The sequence below is a fragment of the Nothoprocta perdicaria genome, unplaced genomic scaffold, assembly GCF_003342845.1.
Source record: "Nothoprocta perdicaria isolate Ctin4 unplaced genomic scaffold, notPer1 scaffold_147, whole genome shotgun sequence".
In the NCBI taxonomy this organism is placed as follows: Eukaryota; Metazoa; Chordata; class Aves; order Tinamiformes; family Tinamidae; genus Nothoprocta; species Nothoprocta perdicaria.
In genome coordinates this window covers 1,550,368-1,565,976 of record NW_020454616.1, presented here as the reverse complement: position 1 = coordinate 1,565,976, position 15,609 = coordinate 1,550,368, and positions in this window count along the sequence as shown.

The following is a 15,609-nucleotide window of genomic DNA, read 5'->3' as shown; positions in this document are numbered from 1 at the left end:
TATATATGTACGAACTGAAGACAGACTAGGCAGCTGATATCTGTGAATAAACTTGCTATAAAACAGGGCATCTCCTTGGGTATCTAGAGAAAGACACTAACTTATACAAGCTGGATTTTGACTGAAAGTCCATGCAATGATTTGTCAAAAGGGTTTGAAAGATGAACCTCTTTAATGGAAAGGTGGATTTTCTTATGACAGTTTTTATCTGCTTTACTTTCTTGCCACTAGTAAATCTGCCTGTCAGATGAGTTTTGTAAGTACTCTCGATGTTACTGCCTCCAGGAACCTAAAGATAATTTTACGTATCTTAAAGCACTGTGCATTACTGCTAAAGTGGTAGATGAAGCTATAAACAAAAATAAAGCATCTTGAAAACACCGTTATTTGTCTTAAAGCTATCACTGTAGTACAGGGAAGGATGTTTCTACTGAGCCACACATAGCAACATGTAAAGTTTTTATTGGAAGAGTGAAATGACTACCAGTGAGTATGAATCATGATAGTGTGGATCTGCTCTTGAAGGAGGTATAAAGCAGAGTGAGTTTTGTGCTGGGAAACATTCCATGAATGACTCCAGCTTAGTCATTTCACTTGATAAAGGAGATGTCAGCTTGTAATTCATAAGGCACTTCAGCTCTGTGAGCATTAAAGCCTGAGCCAGCTTAAAAGATTGCATATATTAAGGTCCTGTCCCTTAGTCTGGCAAAATAAAATATTTTTGCCTTCATTCTGCCTCAAAGCTTTCAAGATTCGGTTGTAATGGGAAAATATTCCCAACCTCTCAGGTAGCAAGGGGCTGGGATTCAGTGAGCCAGTATAAATAACTCTGCAATGGGACTATAGGGAAGTTCTGAGTAAGGTGCAAGCAAGGTCATTTGAGGGACATATCCACACACTGAGCGGAGTCTCTATAGTCTGGATACAAACTCCGCTTTCGTTTAAGACCCTTCTCTGCTATAATGCTCATCTATACCCAAGCTGCAAGACCAAGGGCCTTTGTACCATATAAGATGATTCCTCTGTTGCAAAATAGGCAGGTTAGGGTTATTTGTTGTTGTTGTTGTTTTAACTATACCAGCAGGATTTGTAACACAGTATAGTTTCTATGAGTAATACTCTTTCAGACAGTAGTGTACACTAAAAATAAACACATGAGAAAGACATGAGAAACTCTGGTGTGCGATCTGTGCCTTATCCAAATGTTGGAGGCAGCTTAAGGCAGCCAACAAGGAAGGAGCCTGCAAAGTATCAGCCTCACATATATCATTGTCCTACTGGAGAAAGTAAAATACAGGCTTGAAGGAAAAAAATGAAGCTCCAGCTATAGCACAGTTATTTTTCTTTAGACGCCCATTCTGAAAACATCTGTGACAACATCCTTTAACTTTCTAGAGTAACATCTCCCCAAGGCTGCGCGAGACAGTTTATATGCAACCAAATTTGTCCCTCTACTCTCCTGAATGGCCCGTCACAGATAGTTATGTTCCCATTGAAGCTGAGTTTTCTGGTGAGGAAAATCCTATAAGGTGTATACACAGCCTCTGACATCACTTTGTTTTTTAAAACCTTTTTTTCTGCTCTATGATACAGCTATAAAATGGCAGCAGCTTGCTGCAATCTGTTTTTCTCCACAACTTTTCTGTAAATTACTCCTGTTCCACAATAGCCAGTCAGCAAGATATGAGCTGAGTCAATCCTGTATGCAAACTTTTTTTTTTTTTTCTCTTCCTAGCAGTTTTCCAAAGCCATTAATCTCAGTATTTGGTTTATCACTAAAGCTGAACACATTTCTGTCTCCAAAGTGGTTTAAGTGGAAGGGATAATAAATAGCAATAATTCCCCTGGATTTATATAAGTGATAGCTGCAAAGAATCACAACATGATTAGTTTGGTAAGTGTTCCAGACCAGCTTTACATGGTGTTATAATCAATGGAAATCTTTCCTTTGGGCTGCAAAGGGCTTCATACTGGGACATGTGCACAAACTGCCACCTCCTTCCCAGTCCCTCAGAAATCTCTCAGGTGAAACGTATGAGCCTTGCTCCAACTTTTACTGTAGCTTCCACTTTTAAAGTTTGGAGATGGAAGCAATCCAACTTCCCTATATTCTGGGAAAAGGGCACGTAGAAGGGGAGCAACTGTGTTTATCCCACATGCACAAACTTATCTTAAAAGAACTGCTGTTGGGCTGTAAAAATCACGCAGCCAAAGCAGCACACGACAGGATTAAGAGCACGTGGGGGCTTTGCATGCAGGCAAGCTCAGGAACCACCTAGTCATGTGGCTACACAGCACCCTGCTCTGCACACCCACTGTGGATGCCAAGACGAAGGACCAGCCTCTGTTTGCTGCTTATTACCTTATAGTTGGGATTTAAAATATTTTTTTCTTAATCTTTACCATATTGCTCCTCACAAACAAGTAAATAATTCCTATAGGGAAATAACATTCTGCAGCAAATAATAAACTAAAAGCAGTGAGCAGAGTTCTCTTTCTCCTCTAAGGGAAACTCTAACACAGAAATCAGATTGTTTTGGATGGAATGTGACTTATGCCAGAAATGACCACATTATGGTTGTTAACTACAGCGCAATGATGCCTCAAGGTCCAGGGGTTCAGGGTGACAGGAAAACGTATTAGCCATGAAAAAAACCCACACTGAGCTAAGCACTATTTAACATGCAGCCTATGTCAGCATGACAGCAAATGATGGCATTATGTCCAAATCCTGTGATAACATCCACATCTGAAACTGAAATCCTACACTGAAGCAGTAAGACGGCAGCAGAAGGTACAGGCTGCATGACAAAGCAGCGCCCACCACCTCCGTGCTAAGCTCTGAGCTTATGGGAGAGGGACCTGCATGCTAAAAACACCAGGAGGGTATCCATCACTTTTATATCCCACAGTCGTGACACAGAGGAAGGATATTACATCTGAACAAATAATACAAAATAATCCTGATCTCTGAATATTTCTGTGATTGATAGGACTAAGTGTAATAGATTCACAGAGCTTAAGGCCACAAAGAAACATTAATTAATCAATCCAGTAAGGCTCTCCATATTTTAATAGTGATTAATGCTCACCTACCAATCTTGTATTGGAACTAGCATGTTGTATTTACTAAAGCACACTTCCTGGAGAAGAAACCTGTTCTTCAGGAGACACAGAATATATTGATTTTTCTTGCTATGTTGTTATGCAGAGCTCCTAGCTGAAAGTCTGTGCCTTTTCTTTTTTTTCCCCCTCTTTTTCAGCTAGTGCAGTTTCAGCTTTCAGCTACAAGATCATGTCACACACTTCTCCACACCTTATTACTCTGTCTCCTTGAAGAAACTTAAGCACTATAAACCTGTCGCCTCTTGATTCTCATTTCTGACAAAATAAACTGAGGTGCTTAGCTCTTGTTTCAACACCAGGTTCTCAGGCACTCAGAAATCACCCTTTCGCTTTCCCTCCGTTTTCCCTTCAACTTTCCAACCTTTTTTTCTTTTTTAAAGACAGACACCAAAAGAATATGTAACAATTTCATGGCTATATATGACATAGAGCACAAACCATTACCAAACCACTGAAGAAGTCACAACTATTATCTATTTCACCACTTCTAGAGAAGAAAGAATAGCTTTTCTTTAGTAACTTGCTTCTCTCTTTACTCATGCTATAAAACACAACTCAGATTTCTGGGTTTTTTTTTTTCCTAATTTCTCCAGGGGATTTTCAAGGGACTAGTACTCCACCCCACCAAAGCCTGTTTGTACCTGCAGCTATAACTTATTAAAACACAAAGGAAACTTCCTGATTTTCAGCAGCATTAAGACACCAATTTGATACCTGCTTCATGTACATTTGTGCTTCTCAGACATTTCTGCCTCCATCTGCAACTTTCTTCTATAGCAGAATGATTTTTATTCTTCTCCACCAATAGTGTTTTACTAGACTTCCACTGGTATTACTAAGAATGTCATTTAATTACTTAACATATCTTAAATAAAATGATTTTCAATACCTTTAGAAATCCATCTCAGGATGTTGTCCTAGAACATTCTTGTTCATTTTAACCACAGATATCATTTAGTTGTCCATACACTGTCAGCCACACCTTAAGAAACTATTTCTATGGCTGTTTACATGAAAAGCTCCCTCCCAGCAGGCGAGTAAGCTGCAGTGCTGACTCACTGCGAGCACACAGAAAACTGCCTCCTCATCGGCATGTACAGAATAACCTTGTGCTAATGAACTAGGTTGGATGCTAAGAAAGCTACAATCACACACCTGAGGATGACAGTTTTCTTCTACAGCTCCAATTTCATCTCCTTTCCCTGAAAAATATGTTAAGAATAGGTTAAGAAATGTCATTTCTACGTGAACACCTGGGATGTTCTGAAGGACTAGAGATAACTAATGAATGCAATAAAAGTTCATGATAAATTCTATTATGAAAATTATTGAGACTCAGGATGGCTCAAAATAAAGTTTTAGCTCTGATTACAGTATTTTCCAAGTCTGTAAATCTTGATCTTCACATCCGCAGCAATCACTGAGTCTGATTCAAATTTTGATTAAGTGGATATAGAATATGAGTGGGCTTAAAAGGGAGGCAAGTATAGCTGTTAAAAATGGATAGCATATTGGGATAGTATCTTTGTATTAACGTTTGGATGACAAAAAAATAGACTGACCTTAAACTGTGCCCATCTGATGAGATGGGTAAAGCCAATCATGTCCCTCGATTTGGAATTTTGATCTGAATAAAAAACAAAGACATTACATAATTATGAAAGGTTTGTAAGTCAAATTCTCCACCACAGAGAATCAATTTTTTCATTAATTTTAATTACCCAAATAATGCACAATTTGCAATCTCTTGTAACAAAATAAGAGCTTCTTGGGACTTTTAATTCTTCCTGTGTCTAGCCAGGCTAGAGAAACTTTGACAACTGCCTTTCTACTGATGCACCATTCCTGCACTCCAATGCAGCAGAAGAAATCAAAACTTGTACAAACCATTTGAAAAGTTAACCTTGCTTTAAACTCCAGAAATGGAGAAAAGTTTGTTTCCATGAGAGTAATGACTGTAGGTGAACCAGTTCATTCCTTTCTCTTCATATCTCAAAATCATCCTATCTTTCTTTTGTTCATGCTGTAGTAAGCCATCCTTTTCAAAATCTCCTTCATGAACCTTAAAGCCCAAACTGGAACCTCTATATAACAGAAAGAAAGAGGGAGATAAGCTCTGTGAAAAAAAAAGTTGCTTTGGGGAAGCAGCCCATCCTGCTCAGAACCAAAAACTCCCTGCCATTTTCTACTGACTTTGTGAAGTAGGACGAAGTCATTCAGGTATAAGAGCTCATTTATAATGTCATCCTCCAGGTCGGTCTCAAACAAACGGTGCAAAGCAAAAGCACTTTTCTGTTCAATGAATCACGCCATGGGTTTTGAATATGGAATGTGAATGAGCTTGTTACTAAAGGAAAGCAATGGGCAGGAGCCTGAAGTGTCAACGAATGCAGAAGTAGGTATGAAAAATGAGGTTGTTTGCAAGCCTGGTGAGTGGAGAATGAATGGTCAGCAAGGGGAAAACAAACAGGAGTGAGCGATCACTTGGCAAAGATGTGGGGAAAAAAAATCTGAACATCTGAAGAGCTGCCTGCTAGCTCTGTGTATTTGACAATCACAAACTAAGTGTTTTTTTAATTATTAAACTGTGGAAAGCTGCAATCCAGGGCAATATTATTATTTGGGAGGCTGTAACTCCCTCCGTTCTGGGATATCCACCATGAGACACTCTAGTGGGCAGATGACTGCAAGGCTTGGAGGCTTTTTGAAACTAAGATCCGTATAATGTGTCCCAGACAGAGTACCGAAACAGTCAGGCTTTGCTAATGCTGACACACAGAAACATTCAACCTAGGATAACAAACACAAGCAAAGCAAACATTCACTTCCACAAAGAACGCTATTTTTAGATGCAAAATTCAACATTAAGTGGCATAAAGCCAGATTTGCAGTACATGGATGTGTGAGTAAGTGCAAACAAGTAGCTGCTGTGATCCTGTAGGATTTTATGTAAGTAACTTCACTGATAGCAGACCTGGACTCTAAATTTTCTGGACCTGAATCCTTCAGATTCTCTGATCAACAGCATTGATTTGACCTGTGAATCACAATATTTACAGAGCTAAGAAATGATGTCAGCATCCACCACAGAGGATTTTGTGAATGTGTCTGACTTTGAAAGAACAAAAGACATAAAGATTTTCTGAGGTCTGATCATTCAGCTGATCTTCCTAAAGCTGTCAGTGCAGAAGACTGACAGGCAGTAGTTGAAAGGTCGTAAGAATCAATACACAGAATGCTCACCAAGGAGCTAATAGGAAAATAATTGTTCTTTGACTCAAAATAACAGGGAAAGGTACGTATCCCCAATGGCTTCTAGGCACAGCATCCCTGCTACTTTAAAAGACCAGAGGAGCATCTTAGCTTTTCCAAATTCAGCTTATTTTTGCAATCAGTCCGATCTGCAGACACTGTAATAAGAACGGTTCTTAAATCTGGAAGTAAATGTTATCTTCCCCGATGATTTATGAGTCTGGAATGAGGGGTGTTATCTGATCCTCGGCCTTCCCGGGCGGGCTCTTAGCAGAGCTCAGTCCACATGAACTACAGAAGCGCCAGAGCGCCGGTGCCTGCGGCTGAGCACGGTCTGTGCCGCCTCCTGCGACGAGCTCAGGCTGGCGCTGGGTGAAACCAAAGAGGCTGCAAACGCAGCCCAAACAAGCCCTGTGGCACCACAGCACTTCTGAGAAGCCCAATGTTCATTCCCACCACCTCTCCCTGCCCAGAATGCTTCAGGTCCCTTCCCAAGGAACTTCCCTCCCAGTTAGTGCTTTCCAGTGCTTCCAGTGATCTTAAAGGTAGGTATTACAAGTGTGCAAATATGGTGGTCTAAGAGCAGCATTATTTGGATGAGCTTGAGAGAAAGATATCCAAGAAGTGCTGGAGCAGAAGTAGAAGGTCACACTGATCAAAGAGATGACCAGTGATGGGTAAGACTCTCACCTGCATTCAGCTGACTGAGAAAACACATTGGGGAAAAAAAAATCCCACAGGTGCTTTGGTAACTACATAAAGACTTCAGGTGTATCTACTTGTGTCTGTATTTCCCCAAGCATTTAATGAAAAAAATAATTAAATAAGCAATCATTTCTAGAGTATGGTTGCAGCAAATGCATTCATTTTGAATTCAAACTCAAGAAAAGACTCTAGGTTCCTATGATCTCATTTTGATCCACAACATCCTTTTGGCTTTCACTTATCTCTGAGTAATTTCCTTACAACTGCTGTACAAAAAGTACAAGTGAAAATACATTGGGGTGCCCGCAGACAATTTGTAGCATATTGAAATATCCATCTGCTCTTGTTGTGAAGCATTCCTCCAGTTTTTCAAATGCATGTGTTATGTAAGTATATAATACAAATGAATATGAATATCACACTCACATTAAATTATTTGTAAGATAAAAGAGATAAAGAGAAAGTCTTTTGAAAGTACTTTACTGTTGTGTGGTAACTTAGAGTCTCATCTTACGAGAAAGAGTTTCTGTTTGCTTGTGAGTAGGAAGAGAGCAGAAGGAGAACGTTCCTTGCAAAACAGAAAAGCTTTGTGTTGAAATGAGCTGCACTGAAGAGTAAAATCTCCAACCTTATTATTATTTTAGATGAAAGATTTTTGCAAGATCTTCCCTTTGAGCTTTCAGTATACTCACCAAAATATATTCTATGCTCTTGAAGCTCCTCAGGAAGTGCTATGTGGAATTTCATGACATTTATATATTAATATATAAATGCACACACACATATTTATATATATGTGCATATATACACATGAATTCTATACAAAATTGTGCATGTTTATATGCTTACAGGCATATATTTATGAAAAAGGCTTCAGTCTGCCTTACTTCTCAGTTTACACACGGGTTAAGGGTAAATACGAAGGAACACCTGACTACACCTTTATTTTAATTCCACACATACACTTTTGAGGGGTAATTGTTCATAAGAGTTGCTTCTGATTCTGACATGATACCTCCATCATACTTCCTGTCAGTCTAAAACCACACGGGCATACAAGAGGAACAGTTAATTAACACTGACACATACATTACCAAAGGAAATGGCAAAATGATCATTTGCCTGACATTTTTGTTTTGGTTTGTCTTTGATCTCATCGAGCATTAGATAATTTCCAAAGTAATGAGATGCTTGTTTTAATTGCATTAGTATACAGTTTTGATTTTGATACATTAATACACAATTCACTTTCATAGTACTTTTCATATAAACCATATCCTGAAATATCTCTCTGCATTAAATAATGCATGGGAATATTTTAAACACTTTTAAGCAGTTCATTTTGAATTCAGCCATGTATTCTCAAATGATCAAGGTCAGAACCTTCATTTAAAAACAAGGCCTGAACATATTTCTTTAAAAGGCATCCATGCTCCATCTCAGAAGGGATTGCTGATCTTAAAGCTAGCAGTGATCATTACAGCATCTAGTCTTATCCCATCTAATTTCCTGATGCTACAGGTATGTATCAGTACTCTAAAAGCCAAATTATGGAAATCCTGCAGAAGGCAGGAAAGATTAGCACTGCCTCAGGGCACTCTGGTGTCCAAGCCTGTTTAGCAGGCTCGTACAGATGACCCCAGCACTTTAATCACCTCGTAATTTGGAAGAAGCTGAAACACTCAGCTGAGACTAGAGGAAGGTTTCCTTGTTGACTTCCAATGTGGTGATTAGCGTGGCCTGGAGCACATGAGCAGAGCGTGGTCATGAGGCCCCTGAGGGGACTGAACAATCCAGCAGTGAGCACGACACTGCTCAGGCAGTATCCTGTCCACAAGTGTTAAAATATCCCCTGCATTCATTGTTGAGGTCAAAAGAGTAGATCGTCATCATCCTATGGTGTGCAGGTGCTTACACATGCCAATAAAACCGCCTCAAACTTCCAAAAAGGTCAACTGAGGGAGCCAAAATCTTTAAGCTTTCCTTAGGGCTAGCTCTCAGCATAGTCAAAATAATGATTTTTTTAGGGCAGCAGGTTGTTAGTCAGAGCAGAACACCTACAACCCCCTCTCCAGCTTTGCTCCTACCAGACTCCTGGGAAACCTATCTGGCTGCTGAGGAGGAAGAGGAGGCTGTAGCAACAGGTGCGTCAGTGGCACCTCTTGGCCTGGAGCACCCTCGAAGCTCCTGCTCAGCTTCTTTAGTTCAAGCACACGGCCAACAGACACAGCCTTTCCCAGCTTTAGCGGGAAAGGTAAATTGGAGCCTCCTTTGCACGGCACATTGTTACACATGCTGGACCCAAGAAACTGACTTCAAGAAACTGGCTTCAGCAACCCCAAGCCAAGGGGAGCAGTGTGAATTTAGAAACACATAGCTGCTCTAATTTCCACAGGACCCCTTTCAATGCCCCCAGGAGAATCTGGCCTTGTTGCAGACTACATTTTGATTCTCATAGCTGTTCCTGGAGAGGTAGCTCTCAGCCAGCTCATGGTAAATTCGCTTTCTTGCCTGAGTATATCAATACTTCAAACCCAGATGAATACAATAATACATTAAGTGCTGCCTATAGCTTGAAGGCCCAAACTCCACCCAAGTTGTTTTCATTTTACCCTGTACACAGGCTTGTCTTGTGCTCATCCCTCACTCTCTGTGCGGATTTTCCTCTTATCGATACTTGAATACACCCAGAAGCACGAGAAAACCAACAAAGCAAACCTAATCGGAGACAAGAGTCTCAGGGCCTAAGCAGAGGACACCGCTTAATTTTAGATAAGCCCTCGACCCTGCGTGCGTGTTAGCCTGCCGCCGGGTAAGGCTCCGCTTACCAAGGACGGCTTGCTCACCATCGGTGCCGGTGGTCCCCGCTTTACGGGGGCAGATCCTGCTCCACCAGGGTGGAGGTGGCAGAACTGGGTCGTCGTGATTGATCCTCCGCGCGCTACCGGCGGCGCGCGCCGCCATGTCCCCGCTACGTGGCACGACTGGCGCCGCGCGCGAGTGATGCATTGTGGCAATTAGCGTGTCCGCCTGCACCTGTGACCAATTAATTAGGCTGGGGACACCGCGGTGCTGAACGGTGCCTTGGGGGCTGCTGGTGTGTCACCAACAACCGTACTGGCCTTCTAACCAGGGCAGCTGTGAATAAAAACATTGATTTTTGGTTGCCTGTGTTATTTGTGTGTTTTGATTCCCCTGAATACATTCTAAATCTTTTCATCTTTTTTTATTTCCTGTGAAATAAAAGTAGGGCATGGAGCTGACTTGCTGAGTCTGAAACCTGGAAATTAGGGATGTCTCATTTGTTGAAATCTAGGCATTCTGGTCTATCCTGGGGACATCAAAGCGGAAGTCAGCACTGAGCCCTTAGAAGCTTCAGCAGCAAAATGTGTATATAAAGACAGAAGGCTTGAATTAATTCTTATTAGCTAGGAGACTTAGGGTTCTGAAATAAAAGACAATGTCAAGGTGAAAAATATTATGTATTTATTGTCAGCCATGCCATGGTATTTATTCTCCTAATTGCATTTTTTCTTGGTGTGCTGGGAAAGTATCAAATCAAACCAGCACTCTCCTATTCAGTGAAGTTTCCTGGAGGAGTAATTTAACCTACTGCATTTTGTAATCAGCCCATTCGCACAGCTAACAGCCTTCTTACCGTTGCTGCATAGCTCTCGATTCATGAGAGGCCATAGGGGCACTTAGGAAAAAAAAGATAGGATTTAAAATGATAACCCCAGATCAGGACAGCACTTGCAATAATATGTATTGACCAAACCCAGATGAGGGTGTGTATTCACATAACGCCAACAGCAAAGCAAATATACCTACGCCTTGCAGTTAGGGCTTTGCAAGCTCGTTCAAAGCATCTCATCTGACCAGTTTGCCTCATTTCCCTCTTTGCTCTACCCCAGTACTCTGGCACCTCACATTACATCTTAAAATGGTGACTGTGCGGCCTAAAATATCTACAAAATGCTGCCATCCCACATCATAGAATCATAGAATGCCCAAGGTTGGAAGGGACCTCAGAGATCATCTAGTCCAACCCCCCTGCACACACAGGGTCACATAGAGCACGTGGCACAGGGCTGCGTCCAAGTGGGTTTTAAAGATCTCCAAAGAAGGAGACTCCACCACCTCTCCGGGCAGCCTGTTCCAGGGCTCTGTCACCCTCACTGTCAAGAAGTGTTTTCTTAAGTTCCTTCTACCTTCTTCTACCTTCTTCTATCTTCTACCACAAAGTCTACTTGCAAACATGCTCCCTCACAGGAGCAAAGGGAACTCTCAGTTGCTTAACCTCAAGGGAAATAGCTTCAGGCTTTAGCTAAGTTGTTAAGGCCAAGTTGTTGATCACCATCAAGGCCAGTAAAAGAAGAAGGGAAAGCAATGGACAGCATCGAGCCTTGGAATACTATATTTAAGCATTAAACACACCAAGCACCACACTCACCTGGGTGAAGCTTTAAAATGCCACAGATAGCAAACAGCAGGCTGCAAAGCAGCCCTTTGGGTAGCAGGTGGAGATTCTGGGAAGCAGTCATCGCCTTGGCTGCAGTGATGAATTCCCCCAACTCCCTTCACTGTTTCACAGGTTCATCTCCAGGAAGTCATGAGGCTCCCTGGGATTATTTAGCCTGCCTTCCCACATACAGCTGCAGCTACAATTGGTAAATGGGTGGTTTAGATGACAGAATATCGTTCCTATCTTTGGGGCCCTGGGTGGCTCTCCTGGGTGCAGCTCCTTGTCTCTTGATCAGGGCAACACAGCCTGGGGCAGACACAGGAGTGAGGGGAATCTGGGTTTCCTACCTGCTCTCTGATCCCCAGGTCACCCTTGGTAAGTCTTCTCACTTCTCTCTCCCTTCTCATTCTCCATCTGTTTGGAGTTGTAGCTGCTGAAACGCAACTTCTGCTCCCCTGACGTGTATTTTCAGCACTTAGCACACCGTAAGCTATGCCACTTAGCACGGCAGCATGTGAAAGGCTTCTACTTGCTGAAGCGATGTCTTGAGCAAGGTCCTTTAGCAAGCCTTATTTGTGTGGGACTTACACCGCTAAAAGGCATCAAACTCCCTTTCTTCTTTTTACTCTGGCTCTATCTGCTGATAGCAGGGTGAAAAGAGAAACATTCACATCTGGGAATTAACAGCACTGCTGGATCCTGACATCTCCTGATCCCTTAGACCGGGATCTACTGAATTTAACTACTTTGTGCCACATTATATAAATCTCCCTAGGGCCTTCTCTCCCTTAATCTCCTGACAGTTCCACTTGTGAAATTACCTCTTTCACTCTCTTCAGTTCGTCTGAGAGGTTTCCTGCCTCTCCTCTTAATGAAACTTCCTCTTTCCTCTACAGGGATCACTGCCTTATCCTCACAGCACTCCAAGCAAGCAGCATAGCTAAGCTAAATTCAGGGTTATTGTCATCTGCCTGTATTCAGCTTTGTATTCAGCTGCCCCTATCAGACTTGAAAAAGAAGAGCTTGTGGGCACAGAAATTTGTGATTTTCACTCAATTTATGACTTCAGTAATGAAACATCTTACCTCAGCCAATAAATCCAATTTATACTCTTAGTTCACCCCACCTAAAACAACCCTACTTACTAAGCAATCATGTGACAGAATATTCTGCCTCTGTTTTGCCTTGCTCTTAATATATATCATTTTAAAAATGAAAAAAAAAAAAAAAACACACACACCAACGCACCATCATCAAGTATTTCCCTTACTTTATGATGCTCCTTTTGATTTCTGACAATTAGTATTTGCCCCATCACAGTGAAATTTGGCAATACAAGCTTAATTGTGCAAAGTTACTAGATGTGAAGTGGCACGTCTTAAAAGTTGTGTCATGGCAGCACAAAAGAAGGGATTCAGCTTCTTATCTTGTGATTGCAAAACTCAGCTTGCCCTAGGCTATGTACTGACAACAGTATCATCCTAATTCATCACTGAAGACTGAAGTACGTATATATATATATAAAATGCTGAGACAGGCTGCATTTCAAAGGAAAAGGAAATCCACAGAGAGGTGTTAATAAAATCTAATTGCCTTTGGATTGTTGTCTTACTATTGACTGCAAGCTCCAGTTTAAGTTTTTCCTTTGCTTGAGTCATTTACAAGGGAGTATTTCCCATGGGGACTCTAATTTCTAATAAGATCCAAGTCAATGCCGTAGCTTTCTCACAGGTTTGGCATTTACATGCTTTCTCTCTCTCTCTCTCTCTTCCCTCTTCTATCCACATGAAATCAAAATAGAAATTTAATTATCTTTCAGATGGCTACTGCTGTGTTAAATTTGGTTTGAAAGGTCAGCAGAAAGGAAGACAGAGACACAGAACACGAGTGAGCAAATCTCCTATTCATAGAAAGCCAGGCTTAAAAAAAGAAAGATTTGCAAGGAAATTAGCTTTAGTTTCGCACAGGGAATAGACTCATTTAAAACAGAGGATTTGCCGAACATCAAAAGTTATACATATATTGGTCCTCACTCTGGGTGTTGTAAATCCTCAGAGCTCCTCTCAAGTCATTAGGTTTACATTCCTTAATACCAATACCCTTTATACCTTATAACCCTATGATTATGGGGGTGGGTGCCCCTTTAGGAGGCCAGGTGTTATCTCTAGGTGCACACGTCAGCGTGGGCATGCACGTGTATGAGCACACGTACGCTCGAGTTTTACAGATCTTGCACATTTCAGACCTTGAGATGCCGCAACAGCACCGTTCACAGAGGAGCAGCTGCTGGAGTTTGCACCCAAGTCGAAAAAGGCCAAAGTGGCACCAAACTTGTAGATACAGAGCCGCTCAGGAAAGAAGTGCTGCCCATTCAAAAGACGTTTTTCTCCGTCTCTTTCACAAGCGCAGAAAAGTGGCTTTCTGACAGACCACTTGAAAGTCACCTCCACACAGCTGAAACTTGGCTGAGGCTCTCAGCTTTCCTTTATTACTGCGCAACTCTATTAAAGCTCTCAGTGGAACCGATGAGTGAATGTCCCAGCCAATTTTATTTTCGTGTATTAGAAAAGAAAAGCACACACTAGTCTATTGAAAATCATTTTAAAGAATTTTAATCATAGCAAATATGTCTGCACATTTCTCGTAAGATGAGCACTTTCACATATAGAAAGGACAAGACTCCAGGGACCGGCCTGCAAAAATACCATGTATTAAAATAGGAAGAGAAAAGTCCACATAAGGGGGAAGGTGGAAACTCTGTGAGGGTTTGGATGTCTTCTAGAACCCACAAAGCAAGCAAGCAATGTTTCAATGGGCATTCAGATTTATCGGCAACACTTTGATTTCACCTTTATTGGTGAAATCAATTTGGCAACATTTGACACAACCACCCAGCAGCTCATATATCTGTACCAGCTAGTCAGTCCTTACAAGAAAAGAAGAAAGACAACACTCCCAAACCTAAGTTTTGTATGTTTTTGCATGGGGAACATGTCAAGGACTTGAGCGTGCAGCTCCTGCACAGTGCCAGCTTGCTTGGCTGGAATATAATTAACAAGGGGTGGGGAGGGAGCCTGTGGAGGGCACGGGAACATGTTGAACACGAGTGTACACCAAGGACAAGGTGGTGGAGCTGTAAGAGAGCCATGTAATACCTGTGTGCCCGAGGCTAAACTCAACCTTCACAGCTTCTGCTGGAGCTATTAACAAGCCCGAAGGTCCAGAGGGGGAGGGAAGGGAACATCGGCCCTACTGACATGAAAATAGGTATTTCTGCCTTTGATTCTTAAAGCAAAAGTCAAGCTCTCCATCACCTCCTGTTTTTGCTAATGTGCTGAGTGTATGACTACATATGCACATCATCGCCTTGGCACTGAGAGAGAGAGCTAGCTCTCACCTCAAAGCTGAACCAAGAACTCTTCAGCTGGCATAATAATTATTCAGGATTTTTCCTCCTCCTTTTTGCCTCAACACCTGTCAGAGTTTATTTGTCTTCACCAGAAAAGCCATTCCCACTCCTTCTTACATCCATCAGTAATAAAGCAGCCATTACTAAGGTTTGTTTAGGGTGCAAAGACAGGCTTTTTGTTAGGTAGCTTTTAGGTCTGCTTTAAATTATAGCTCACCAGCAATGCTTTTAGAAGCATTACATCTGAAGCAATAGAAACTGAAATTACCTGCAAGGAGCTCGAAACACACGTTGGGAAGGTGACAAGCGGCTTCCCTGGAGAACACGTGTGTGCACACAGTCAGTCCCACCCTCCCACTGCAGTCCCATACACACCAGCCCTCTGGTCTTGAACCGCAGGGACCACCTGGGACTATAGCAAGCAGGAGCAAGCAGTCATGCGACTGCTCCCTCTTGGTTTCCAGGATCCATGAACCTCATCTTCCTACTCCCAGGGCTTAAAAATATTCTCAAAGCTCCTCTACTTAGTTAGGCTTAGGCTCCACAACAGGAAACCTACTGGGATTCATTTGGAGCACAGCTGAATTTCAGGGGCACCTCTGCTTTCTCCTGACAATGTTTAAATAGATACAGAACAGATGGTGTAAACGTG